Source organism: Sus scrofa, chromosome 4, assembly GCF_054392235.1.
Source record: "Sus scrofa isolate SSC_HxYL_T2T_F1_AM1 chromosome 4, Sscrofa_HxYL_maternal_Yorkshire_Landrace_v2.0, whole genome shotgun sequence".
Lineage (NCBI taxonomy): Eukaryota > Metazoa > Chordata > Mammalia > Artiodactyla > Suidae > Sus > Sus scrofa.
In genome coordinates, this window is record NC_139386.1 from 110985576 (window position 1) to 110999385 (window position 13810).

Consider the following 13810-nt stretch of genomic DNA (forward strand, 5'->3'; position numbering starts at 1 on the left):
GTACATAAAAAGAAACTGGAGTTTGGGAGCTTCGGGATTATCTCTCGGAAAAGAGAAATCTTTTATATGACATTCCTGATATGCCCTCCAAGCTATTCGCCCTCGCGGCTGTTTTACCCAGGTCTCTCTGCCTGAAGCATACTCAGGTGTGCAAATCTAAGAGAGGCCAAAAGTCACCCGCCGCCCCGCCCCTTGCGTCCCAGCGGAGTCAGCAAACACTGAGGTTGTTTCCCGCAGCTCACGGGGTAGGGAATCTTAGGGAACGCAGACACCATCTTGGTTGTGGTTAAATGCAGGGTACAAGCTGGCGTCACTCTTCCTTCGTGCGCAGGCGTGTTAGGGATACGCTCCACCCCCCCCTTCCTGTGCACGCGCTCGGAGCCCGCAACTCTCGCGAGAGAAGCGAGATTTATTCCTACGTACCGGGCCGTGCTGCTTATGGCGGCGCTGGAGAGGGGGCGCTGAGCTGTTGGGGTAAGTACGACCTCAGGGTCTAATTGGGGGCAGCAAGGACCCGGGCTAAAGGCAGATGTGAAGACCGAGACGAACGGGAGAGACTTCAGAGTTAGATTGGGCACTCCTAGAGCTCCGGGTAGGAAAGAACTCAGCCTGAGTCCCTACCTCAGGCTTTTCCATTCCCTCCTAGTTCGGCTGTCTAGGCCTCACGTTAAGTTGCAGAGTCGAAGAGAAGAATCGAGGCCCGACGGCCGCGTGTGGTAGCAGTGGTGGTGACTAAAGTGGGGGGAGGGAGCGAAAATGGAGGCTCCGACCGCAGCCAAGATGGAGGCAGGGGTGCGGGGCTCGGGCGCGGAGGCTGCTGGGAGTTGTAGTCTGGCTTAGTCCTTCTCTGTGGTTTGATAGGGGAACGGGAACTACAAGTCCCGGCGGGCGGGGTGAGGGGGTGGTGGCGCGGTCCTTTGTGTGATGCTGGAAGAGCCGGAGGCTGAGGAGAGGGGCCTGCTCTGACTCTGGACCCCATAGTTTCTTGCCACCTTCTGGCTTGGGCATCTGACTACGAGTACCAGAGCGCATTGCGGTAGTGGCGCCTCCTTTGTGTACGGACTGAGACCTCACTCCACCTAAGTGCTTAGAGACACCCCCTTTCCTCGGCCACATCTGGCACTGTAGCGCGGCCAAATTGTCATCCTTCTTTCCATTCACCTAGAGCTGTCTGTCTTGGGTCTCAACACCCACCTAAGCCTCCCTTAGGTTCTTAAGAAAAGGAACCAACCCCTTAGGCACATGGCTCTCACCCCCTGTCCTTGGGGTTGGGGCGAACTCTGTGAGAGGTCAATGGAGTTCTTACCACCTTCTCTTGTTCTTATGGTGCAGGAGCCTGGCCCACATTGTGCAAAGATCGGCTTGGCTTCATCATTCTAAGTAGAGTTAGTTTTTTCTAGAGCCCTGGTCAGAGACACTTTGGAGGTTTTTAACCCCCGATGTTTCATCAGTCCAAAATCTTAGTGCCACGGGTGTTTTTGCTTTAAGGTTTTCCTTTAGAAACATTCAGATGGCTCCTCTCTTGCTTGACTCTCAAGTGAGGCAGGGTATGCTCTCTAAAACAGATCTCAGACTGCAAATAAAAAATCTGAACATTGTGCGATTGATTTCCTTGTTTTGCACCTAAAAGAGCAGAATAATGTGGTCCTCTTTTTAAACAGTTGAGGGACAGCGTGGAGAGGGATGGAGAACGCCCAAAGGCACTGTGATAGTTAAATATTTAAATCTGAAGGACTTAGCTTTTTACCAGAATGGTTCGAACTGGCAGCTAGCTCTTGGCCAGAGCTTCAAATCAATAAAATGTAAGTACCAAATTATAGCCACTAATATAAGTTATTCCATATCAAAACGCTGAGTAATTTTCATTTTTAGTTTGAAGCATTTTCAATACTATATTGAGGGGAAATAAAATAATTTGGTGTCCTTTTAGTACTAATCAATATTGTGTATTTATTGTTGGTGTAGGTAAAGGGGTGGAGTCATAAAATCTTGATAAATTTTCAGCCATGTTTCTTCTTTTTTCCTTTTAGCCATAGGCCCGAAATAAAAGATGGTAGTGGTTTGAGTGATTTTGCAGCTGCTCTGGATGTTTACTCTTGAGATGAGTATTTATAGCAGCTGAGTTGAAAAGTAAAGTATTTGAGGCACAGAAGATAGGTTTTCTTTTTTTGTAAATAAGTTCTGACTTAATAAGTATGATCTTCAGAGTATAGTTAAATTCTGGTAAATTCCTAGCAAATCAAAAATGAGAATGTGAAAGCTAACATGTAGTCCTGCTTTATCCCATTCCTGTTTTCCCCTCCTTTCATCTAAAGACAGACATTGCAGGGCTGTACAACATTTAAAGAATTTTTTTTTTAGTTGTGGTAAGATATACATATATATAGCATTTTAACCACTTTAAAAAAAGTGTATGGTTCAGTAGCATTAAATTCATTCACATTATTGTGAGAACTATACCTTTGACAAGGAAGTTTAAACATGGAAATGCAATGTGGATAGATTTTTAAGGCGTTGAATATGAGGACTGTACTACAAAATGAAAATCTTGAGATCTTTTTAAATAAACACAGGGCATTGATTTTCTTAGTTTAGACTTTTCAGAAAACGAAGAGGAAACTGCTTTGATATCTTTGACCCAGACTGTCTTATAGAGAGCTGTAAAATTTGTACGATTTTTCATAATGATTAAACTAGAAGAACTATAACTGTTTTTTAAGACCAAATAGCTAGAATGTCTTCAGTGATGAAACTGCTGTGGTGGGAGTGGCTTGTTTTGATTCCCATCATTTATTGCTTTTAAATTCTTGTGCCAAATCAGGATTTCTTAAAATTCCTTTGTCTCGGTATTAAAATGTTTTCCACTTGCATGTGTGAACATCTAGTTAAAAAGAAAAATGAAAACTTTTTCAGTTCATACTACCAAGCCTGAGGAATTGTTAGATATTTCCATTGTGTGACATTTTCTGTTTGGGGTATTTTAAGTATAGTGTATTGAATGATTATTTTGTGAGCATTCTAATATGTTCTTTTATGCTGAGGTAAAACATTATAGTTGAAAATAAATTTTTCAGCAGTTTATTCACATTGAACCTGCTAGTTCCATTGGTTTTCAGTTACAGTCAGTATATAACCAGTCAGTTATTTGCACTTCTGCTTCTCAGATTTAATAAGTACAAACTTCTGCTATGGTCACATTTGCTAGGTACTGCCTCCTCCTATTAGTGAAAGTCTTCACCCAGGGACCTTATATTTACTTTTCTTTTGTTGGGCATGCTTATGCCTTTTTCCCCCTCATCATTTTACACCTGCTCTGATCAGTGTGGTAGTCACTAGCCATGTGTGGCCTTTGTGCATGTGAACTGTGTTCATTGTGCTGTGTTATAAAATAAGCGTTGGATTTCAAAGAATGTTTTTTGTTATTATGGGTTTAGGGTTTTTGTTTTTTGTTTTTTGTTTTGTTTTTTTTAAATGGCCTCTCTCGTGGTCTAGCTGCAGCTGCAGCAGTGCTGGATCTTTTAACCCACTGCTGGGTGGTGGATCGAACCCATGCTTCCATGGCAACCCAAGCAGCTGCAGTCAGGTTCTTAACCCACTGTGCCAGAGCAGAAACTCCTCAACGAATGTTTTTAAAATGTCAATTACCTGTGGGAAGTGATGATATTTTGGATTTATTTGGTTAAATAAGAGACATAAGTAAAATTAGTTTCACCTGTTTCTTTTCACGTTAATATGATTGCTAGAAGATTTTATATTACATGTGTGGCTTGCACTGTATTTCTTTTGGACAGTGTTGGTCTACACTATTCTCTGATTTTTTTGTGTCTTTCTTCAACTTCTTCCCACATTGGCATTTTTCCTATTTTAAAGTATTAGTATATGTAAAATCCTTTAGTGCTGATGGGTATATAATTTGAAATATCTTAGTAACTAACAACTTGGCGTAATTGTTATTACTAAAGTAAACATGTACAAAAAGATGGTTGCAGCAATTTGATTTTCTTTTATTTCCCCTCAACACAGTGATGACTTAAATTATTTTGAAGTGGCTAATTATCTAAACTTTATCATTTTCCTTGGATACCAAATCAAAACCTGTTTGGCACTTCATTTATCCAGATTAGGGGAAAATGTGATACACTTCAACTTGTGTGGAGTTAATGCATCAAGAAATATGAACTAGGGAGTTAAGGCAAGAATGAATATTATTAATATGAATCAACAATAGAGATTTTTTTCAGTCCTGTACTGCCTTTTGGGGTCTTTGCTCTTCTCAAAGTAAGAAAGTATTCTTTGAAGAAAGTGGGTTGGGGGGAGAGGCTTTCATAGACTGGCTTATTAGCATTTCATTAACATTCTTCCCAAGTGAATGCTGTACAGACTTTTGAGAATAATTTGTCAAAATGATTACCTGGATTATGTGATATGTTTTAGATGGATTAATGCCATATAAATGTATTAATTCAGCCTGTATTAACTTAGCACCTACTGTGTGCCTGGCTTCTGCTAGCCCTTTGAGATAAAGCAGCAAACTGGAGGAGACAGTAGATAACAAAACAAGTGGTGATGGGAGTTCCCATTGTGGCTCAGTGGAAACGAATTTGGCTAGCATCGATGAGGACCTAGGTTTGATCCCTGGCCTCACTCAGTGGGTTAAGGATCCGGGGTGGCCGTGAGCTGTGGCATAGGTCTCGCTTAGATATGATGTGGCTGTGGCATAGGCCGGCAGCTACAGCTCCAATTGGACCCCTAGCCTGGGGCTCTCCATATGCTGAGGGTGTGGGCCTAAAAAGACAAAAAAACAGGTGGTGATCATTTTTAAAGCAGGTGAAATAGGGCATGGTTATTTGGGTTTATTAGTTCAAGTAAAGGAATTAACTTTAACTCCTAAAACAGCATGACTTAGTAGTTGATAATTAGCTAATGGCAATAGTGTTCCCATACAGAGAAAAGGGAAAAGGAGTTGATTACTTAGCAATCAGGGAGACTCTCAGACCCACATTTAAGTTGTTCCTAGTTTTTTTTATTAGTAGTCTATATTTTATGTGACTTAAGAATTGCCTAGCTTTTGGGGGATGTAAAGGATACACTTAACTTCAGAGGATTAAAGTAAAAGAATTTGTCAGCATCGCCTGTGAATGTTAATAATCTTGGCATGAATGGATAGCTAATTTATTAAAATGCCCAATGAGTCCCTTTTAAAAGAATCTATTTCTTGATTAGATAATTTAGACTTTATGCAGTTAACCAAAACAAAGTTTTCTAAATTTGGTGGAACTGTATACCAACTTGGTTTGTGTCTTTAGTATATTATAGGTTAACAGTGTTTTGCTATATTAGTTCCTGCTGTGGTTTAAGTTTAGCAGTACTGGGTTGGGTTAGGCACTAAAGGAGGCTATGATAAGGAAATAAACCTGAATTTCCCTTTCAGAAATTTGAAATATAATTAAAGAAAAAAGATACATAAATATGAAACAAAGTGCATAAATGATGTGGTACCAAAAAGAATGATACAGGCAATAGGAGTTAATGCCTCCTATATTGGGAATTAAGGTAATAAGTCTGTGCTGGGATGGTCAAAAAAGGCTTTTTTTTTTCGTTGTATGAAAGATGACGAAATATATTCCTTTTGGAAAGACCCATATGCAGAAAGACTGGAATTCAGAAATCTCCCAAGAGTTGTGTTTAAGAATCGAGGAGGATGGAGTTCCATCGTGGCTCAGTGGTTAATGAATCAGACCAGGAACTATGAGGTTGTGTGTTCGATCCCTGGCCTCTTTTAGTGGGTTAAGGATCCTGCGCTGCTGTGAGCTGTGGTGTAAGCCAACAGCTGTAGCTCCGATTCTGTCCCTGGCCTAGGAACTTCCATATACTGTGGGTGTGGCCCTAAAAGGCAAAACATATATATATATATATATATATAATCAAGGAGGAAGTTGCATCTCTCTGGAAGAACTGGAGAGTAGTAGCAGATAAAGATTGAAAGGTAGAATAGAGACACCTTGAAGGATGGTTAATATAAATAAACACCTCGCAGGAAGAGGGAAAAGAAAATATACCAATGCCTGGGACCCAACTCCTCTATTAAATTAGAATCTCCAGGTGGAATCCAGGTTTTGTTTTTTAAGTTGCCCAGGTGGGTTGGATGGGCAGCCAGAATTAAGAACTTCCATTTAGAGTTCTGGAAAAGTCACTGAGGGTTTTGGATCGGGAGTTGAATGAGATGAAGTTGGAATTTTAGGTAAACCAGTTCGGTAGTGTTATGTGACAGAAATTGGAAAGTTTTGACACTGGAAGTTAGCAGATGTGTCAGATACCTGGACTGAGACAGCATGTCATTTAGGACAAAAGATGAATACAAAGAAATCTTGAAATATTGATAAGACTTGTAGTATGTGGGTGTGGATGTAGAGAGGGAGGACTCAAAGATCATTGCAGAAGTGGCCCCATGTTAGGCTGGTTAAATTACTCTTTGGGTAGACACTGGGCATAGGTATTTCTTAAAGCTTCCCAAGAGCTTTGAGAACAATTGCTCTAAAAAATATCTAGTCTGGGTAATAGAAGAATGATCCAAATAAAATTGAAAGAACAAATTAACATTGGATATTTGAAGTAACAGTCTAAGGGTATGGAATGTTAGATATACCCAGTGGCCACAGATCAGCTCTTTCCGAGTTTTCATTTTGCATAGGAGAAACTGAAACTCAGGGAGAGTAAATAACTCGTTTGTAGCATTTTACTGGTAAGGATCAGTATGATTGAATTAGAATTGAGCTCTTCTACTTTAGCTATTTCGGCAGCTCTGGTCTCTCACCTTATAGTCATTCTTAAGTTCTGATGTTCTTAAAGTATGCTATCTATCCTTCAGCATATCTAAGACCAAATCCACCTTTTCTTCTCCCAATATAAATCATTTTGGTTAACATCACCATTTTAGCTAACATTTGAGTCATTGCAAAATAATCATTTTCATAGCTAATATAAAGCACAATTCTACGGGTTTATTTATGCATGTTTTATTTCTCTTCCCTCTCATCTTAATTGTTTCTCTTCTATTGGTATTTTTCATCTGTTTATACCAATAGCTCAAATGAAATGTGTTTCCTTCACTAAGTCATCACTCATAGGATTTGAAGACTTAATACCCTTTCATCAAGAACTGAGTCTCTCTGTTTCCTGTTATATCAAGTTGAAATGCTTCATAATCTGGCTCTACTGCACCTGTCACACCACATATCTCATTTCACTTTAACCCAGCCCTTTGTTCTAGTCAGGCTAGCCTATTCATTCCTCTGAGACAGCGAGCCACACTTGTTTGCCATTCATGCAACGATGCTTCCATGATGCTAGGCATAGGAAAATCATGTAATTGTCTCTGCTCTCAAGGAACTTAGAATCTAGTTGCCTGGATTTTGTGCTTGGAATACCCAGTTGTTTTCTTTCCCTTAAAAATCTGCCTGTTTCTCCAAATTAAGCTGAACTGTTCCACCTCTTATTAAAAGTTTTCTCTGACCATGTTACTTTGATGCACAGATGGCGCTTAACAAACAGTAACTAGTGTTTCTACTATATGTGACATGGTAGATATCCATATATTGGTTGAACAAACTAATATTTGGCATTTTGTCCTATATTCTGTTTTTTTCCCCAGGTATATCTGCTATTTCTCAACAAGAGTAAACTCCCTGGTGGCGGGAACCTCTTTGGTGTTTTCCACAGTACCTAACACAATACTGCATAGTTGTAAAACACTTGTACTAAATTGAATATTGTGCTGTGTAACTAGAACTAATTTAGGGGAACGGAGAGTTGGTGAGGACTGAAATAATTTCCAGTTTTGATTGTGTAGTATCGAAGGAGATAACCCGTTAGCATTTGAGAGCTTGCTCAAAATTGAGTATGCTCAAAATTGAGTATGCTTCCAGGTTTCCTGCATTGCTTGAGTCTAAGCTAATGAAACGAGCTTGTCCCTCCACCTACCTTTTGTTTCATATTCTTTATGTAAGTTATACTTAATGTCTTTAAAAATTTATACTTAATTTTTTTTTTATCTCTAGTATGAAGTGTAACAGAACAGACTTTACCACCTGAAACTGCTGCTTCAAGTTCAGATCAGGCAAGGAACAAACCTCGAAACAACCAACAAGACCAAAGAAGAGTACACTTAAGTTGAAGACACAACACTTGATCTGAAACAAGAAGTTTGTGCCTACTCAACAGCTTTGAAAGAGCACTTCCCAACGCTGCTAGTAGTCTTTGTTTTCTTCAGTGCTGTACTGTGAGATTGCCCGGTGCAGCAGCAGTTGTATTCTTTATTAGCTTGATAGATCATTTTCTCTCGCTCTTTTTTTTTTTTTTTTTTTTTTTTAATACTAGCAACTTTCATCCTTTGAAACGTGTGCTGAAGAAGAAGAATCAGCAAATACTACTGAAAGTGCAATATTTGATTATCACTGCGAGGTAGGTGGATGGTTTCTGTTGGCAAGAATCAGTTTATAATTCTGGACTTCCTGATTATTTGGTTAAATATAAACTCTTAATCTGTTTTCTTCTAAAGGTAATCCGAAGACAATTTATAATCTGAACTACTAGTATGAAAATAACTTATTGTCTCTTGTTAGATGAGGATTGTATTAATGGTCAAAACTGGGATTTTTCATTCACGATAATACTTATTAATACATGCAGATCTCTTGATTTATTGATCTCTTAGGAAAATTCTGTCTGTACTCTTTAAAAGTTAAAGTTTCAGATACCCTTTTGCAGTCTTTGAGGTAACCTTGGGTAAAGAAAGGCTACGGAGACAGGACATTTGAAGGTGAGTAGTACTTTGTTGAGAAGAGTCTTTCAGTAGAGGTGGAGTGGTAACAGAAGGAGCAGATTCAGGGAGATCTGAACGCATGGGTAAGTATTGAGCAGTCCGTTGGAAGAAAATACAGAATACAGTTTTGTAGGGCAGAGATAGTAACTGGAAAGGGAAGCCTTGCTGGAAGCAGGTTCAGAAAGCCTACTATATTTGACTTTATTCTTTAGGAAAGTCATCAGATGTTTATAAGCAAGGACTTAATGGACTCTGTATTTCAAAATATGAGATACTTTAATGCTCCATATTTTAAAGTTATATATTCAGAAGTGTATTTTTAAAAGACAAATGGTGCCACTTTTAAGAAATAGGCTGAGGATGGTAAGACTTGTTAAGAGCAGTGGACAGAGTGTACGGAATATAAAAGCTAGGGTAAAGTCAAAGAAGTAGACGCTAGGATTTTTAGAGGTAGAATAGGACTGGTGACCATTTGAATGTGAAGACAAGGCTGGAGTGAATTGGTTTAGTATACTTAGTTGTCGAAGTTAGAAACCTTTGTTCATAGGAATAGGAAAGTACAAATAGGGACTTGTGGAACTCTGCTGTGTTTATTATTTAGACAGTAATCCAAAATCAAGAAAATATTCTAGTACGGAGTGTTAAACAGTGATTGCGGGAGATAAGATTGTGATGGGCAATTTTCCCTTATAGTGTTTAGTTTCTAGTTTTTATAAAATCAGAAAGGCTTGGAATTCAGAAAGGAGTCATTGCTTTATAGGTAATAAAGGAAGAAGTGCCAAAGAAGAAAATGTTCAAAGAAATAGAGAGTCGGGAAGAAATGCCAAGGAATGTAATTTCAAAGAGAAGTAGGTGGTAAACCTTTTGTAAAATGCTGCATTGATCAAATAAAATAGGAAATTAAACAGGTCATTCTTAGGTTGTTGTCTTATAAGAGCTTCATCACCATTTCAAGAAACACTCCTTTGCCTTCAGTTTATTTAAAGATTGAGACAAAAAAAATAAAAATAAAAAAAATAAAGATTGAGGACTTACTGTGGTAATAATAACCTTACTGTGGACCGGAATTACTCCTTAATTTAAAACTACCAGTAGTTCCCACTGTGGTACAGTGGGTTAAGAATCTGACTGCAGTAGCTTGGGTTGCTGCAGAGGCTCAGTTTCAATCTCCAGCCTAGCATAGTGGGTTAAAGGATCTGGTATTGCCACAGCTTCAGATTCAGTCACTGGCCCCAGGAGCTTCCATATTTGTGGGTGAGGCCATAAAAATCAATCAATCAGTAGTTCCCGTCATGGCACAGCAGAAACAAATCTGACTAGGAACCATGAGGTTGCAGGTTCGACCCCTGGCCTGCTCAGTGGGTTAAGGATCGGCGTTGCTGTGAGCTGTGGTGTAGGTTGCAGGTGCCACTCAGATCTGGTGTTGCTGTGGCATAGGCTGTCGGCTACAGCTCTGATTAGGCTCCTAACCTGGGAACCTCCATATGCTGCAGGTGCGGCCCTAAAAAGATTAAAAAAAAAAAAAAAAAATCTACCAGTAATACCAATTTATTTAAATAATCTGTAAACAGATATTCAGTTACTCAGTTTTAAGGTTATTGTACCATTTGCTTTTTCTCTTTGTTTCTTCCTGCCTCCTTGTCTGATTTAAAAAAAATAATTTTATTTAATTGTTTGTTTGTTTAGAGCCATACTTGCAACATATGGAAGTTCCCAGGCTAGGGGTCAAATCAGAGCTGTGCTACTGGCCTGTGCCATAGCAACTCTGGATCTGAGCCACGTCTGTGACTGAACCACAGCTCATGGCAGTGCTGGATCCTTAACCCACTCAGTAAGGCCAGGGATCCAATCCAAATCCTCATGAATATTAATCGGGTTCGTTACTGCTGAGCCACAATGGGAACTCCTAAAAAATAATCTTAGACTTATCAATTGTGTTAAAAATGTTTATCAATTAGATAAAGTAAGGGAGACTGAAATTGTATGATTTTATCTTTACTATTCAAAAGAGTAAAAAACTGGCTGCTACAACTTTGATTTCACTGGCGTGAGTTGTAGAAATGGATAGAAGTGCTTTTTTGTTCAGCCTAATCTTTTGTATTCCAAGTAGTAGTTTACTACAGAACTTTTTTTTGGTGGGGCAGGGGATGCATTGCAGCATATGAAAGTTCTCAGGCTAGGAGTTGAATTGGAGCTACAGCTACCAGCCTGCGCTATAGCCACAGCAATGTGGGATCCAGGCCGAATCTGCGACCTGCACCACAGCTCACAGCAACGCCGGATCCGGATCGTTAACCCACTGAACGAGGCCAGGCATCGAACCCGAAACCTCATGGTTCCCAGTTGGATTCATTTCCATTGTGCCGCACCGGAACTCCATTACTTTTATTTTTTTAAATGGCTACACCCACCCAGTGCATATGGAAGATCCTGGCCATGGATTGAACCTGTGCCACAGTAGTGACTCAAGCCACAGCAGTTACAACGCTGATCCTTAACTACTAGGCTACCAGGAAACTCCTGATTTCTCCCTATTTAAAGAAAGCCAAATAACATTCCCATACTGCTGCATTTCTTCCACCCTCCTTTTTTTTTTGGTGTTGTCTTTATCTTAATTTTCTTATAAACAAGCATCTGTTGTTGAGGTATCTCCTTTTTCCATTGGACTTTTTAGTAATTGGTTGGAGGGTTGGATTTTTTTTTTTTTTTTTTTTTTTGTCTTTTGTCTTTGTTGTTGTTATTGTTGCTATTTCTTGGGCCGCTCCCGCGGCATATGGAGGTTCCCAGGCTAGGGGTCCAATCGGAGCTGTAGCCACCGGCCTACGCCAGAGCCACAGCAACGCAGGATCCGAGCCGCGTCTGCAACCTACACCACAGCTCACGGCAACGCCGGATCGTTAACCCACTGAGCAAGGGCAGGGATCGAACCCGCAACCTCATGGTTCCTAGTCGGATTCGTTAACCACTGCGCCACGACGGGAACTCCGGATTGTTTTTTTTAATGAACATCCATTTTGTTAATGGTGCTTTAAAGTTTTGATGGTGCTGGTTAAGAAGAATTCAGCTGAAACTATTAGGAATTCTTTTAAGGGAGCAATGTTAACATTGTCCTGTTGAAAGTTGCTTGATACATGTATGTGTAACTGGGTCACCATGCTGTACAGTAGAAAAAAAAAATGTATTGGGGAAATAACAATGAAATTTAAAGAAATAAAAATAAAATGAAACAAAAAAATAAAGTGATGGTGAAAGACAAAAAGTTGCTTTTACACATACAAAAAAAAAAGAAAAAGTTGCTTTAGTGATAATATGATTTTCCCTTTCTAAAAAGTAACTCCCTAGGAGTTTTCCTATGGCACAGCAGGTTAAGGATCTAGCATTGTCACTTCAGTGGCATGGGTCACTATTGTGTAGATTTGATTCCTGGCACTGGAACTTCCTCATGTCATGGGCTGGCCAAAAAAAAGTACCCCCCCCCCCCAAATGGATCAAGGCTAGAGGAAAAAAAACTTAAGCCAGGAAAGATGCTAAGGGAAAGGAAAAGTTCTTTTTCAGTTCTATTTTTAGGGGTTTTTAAAAATTAATTTATTTTTGGCCTCACCTGCAGCATGTGGAAGGGTTCTGGGCCAGGGACACCTCAGTTGTGACTTGTGCTACAACTGCAGCAACACTGGGTCTTTAACCCACTGCAGTGTACAGGAACTTCAGTTCTGTTTTGTTGTGCACATCTAAAGAGATGAGACTTAATACAGCCTAAATTCTAATACCCTTGTTAGGGAACAGTTTAGTCTTAGAAGGAAATTATAGCTCTAGTCCCATCTGAGTCTGGTTCATTTTCCCTTAGGGTGAGAAAAACAGGAGTGTGACCTCTTACTTGCAGGTAGGACTAGTAGGACTAGAGACTTGAGTGTGGTTTTTTTGCAGCTCTCTGGCCTGTGCATTACAGATTTTATCATTGTGTTCTTATTTGTATGATAATAAGAACTACACCCTAAACATGAGGAAAGGAGAGTTCCTTTTGTGGCTCAGTGGGTTAAGGACCCAAGGTCTCTGTGAGGATGGGGCCTGGCTCAGTGGGTTAAGGATCTGGCATTGTTGCAAGGGCGGTATAGGTGGCATTTGCGGCTCAGATCTGGTGTTGCTGTGGTTGTGCTGTAGGCTGCACCTGCAACTCAGATTTGACCTCTAGCCCAGGAGGGGTCCAGGTGTGGCTGTGAAAGAAAAAAATAAATTGAAAAAATTAAGAAACCCCAAGGAAACACAAAAAGAAAAAAAGCACAGATTGAAAGTCTTGATCTAAGTAAGTGATATATATAATAGTGGTCTTCAAATTAATTTTACCACATTATTTAACAATGGCATGTATGGCTAATATGTACATATATATGTATTTATAAATTGCATGATTATACTACTGCATTTCCTTTGTAAGGCAGCAGGAATGTTACAGATGAAATAAGCAACATTATTAAAAAGTTTGCTTATTAATAGTGCAGAAACTTTCCACCTTCACTAGAAAAATTATGTCTAGATGCTTAGTTTATAAATGTTTAATTATAAACTTTTTACTATCATGAGTTAACGTCTGAGGGAAAATATGCATTTGTCTGTTTTATTGCTGCTAGTATAAGTCTGTATCATACTCTTTTCTTTCTCTTCTTTTTTGGCCACCCCACGGCATATAGAGTTCCCCAGGCCAGGGATTAGATCCAGCCCTCAGTTGCAACCTGTGCCACAGCTGTGGCAACCCATCCTTACCCTGATATGCTGAGCCAGAGAGATTGAACCTGTATCCCAGCACTCCAGATCCCATTGTGCCACAGCAAGAAATCCTCATATTTATGATCTTAATGTTTTGGCAGATTTGTCAGCTCTTACTGGTCATTTATTTCATAATGTAGAGGTTATAAGAACTAATACCAGGATTAGAAGTGTCAGCTTCTGGAGTTCCCACTTTGGGGCAGCAGTTTAAGGAACCAGCATTGTCTC

At 39.7% G+C, this 13810-nt stretch overlaps 1 protein-coding gene across 4 annotated transcripts in view; it reads left to right on the top strand.

The window, feature by feature from the left end:
- Positions 1-425: 425 nt before the first annotated feature.
- Positions 426-13810, top strand: part of CSDE1 (cold shock domain containing E1) — a 41193-nt gene continuing 27808 nt past the window's right edge. For all 4 annotated transcript variants that reach the window (XM_003481484.5, XM_005655415.4, XM_005655416.4 and 1 more), the window contains exons 1-2: positions 426-474; positions 8058-8460. The gene's annotated coding sequence lies outside the window, so the exon portion shown is untranslated. The remainder of the gene's footprint in view (positions 475-8057; positions 8461-13810) is intronic.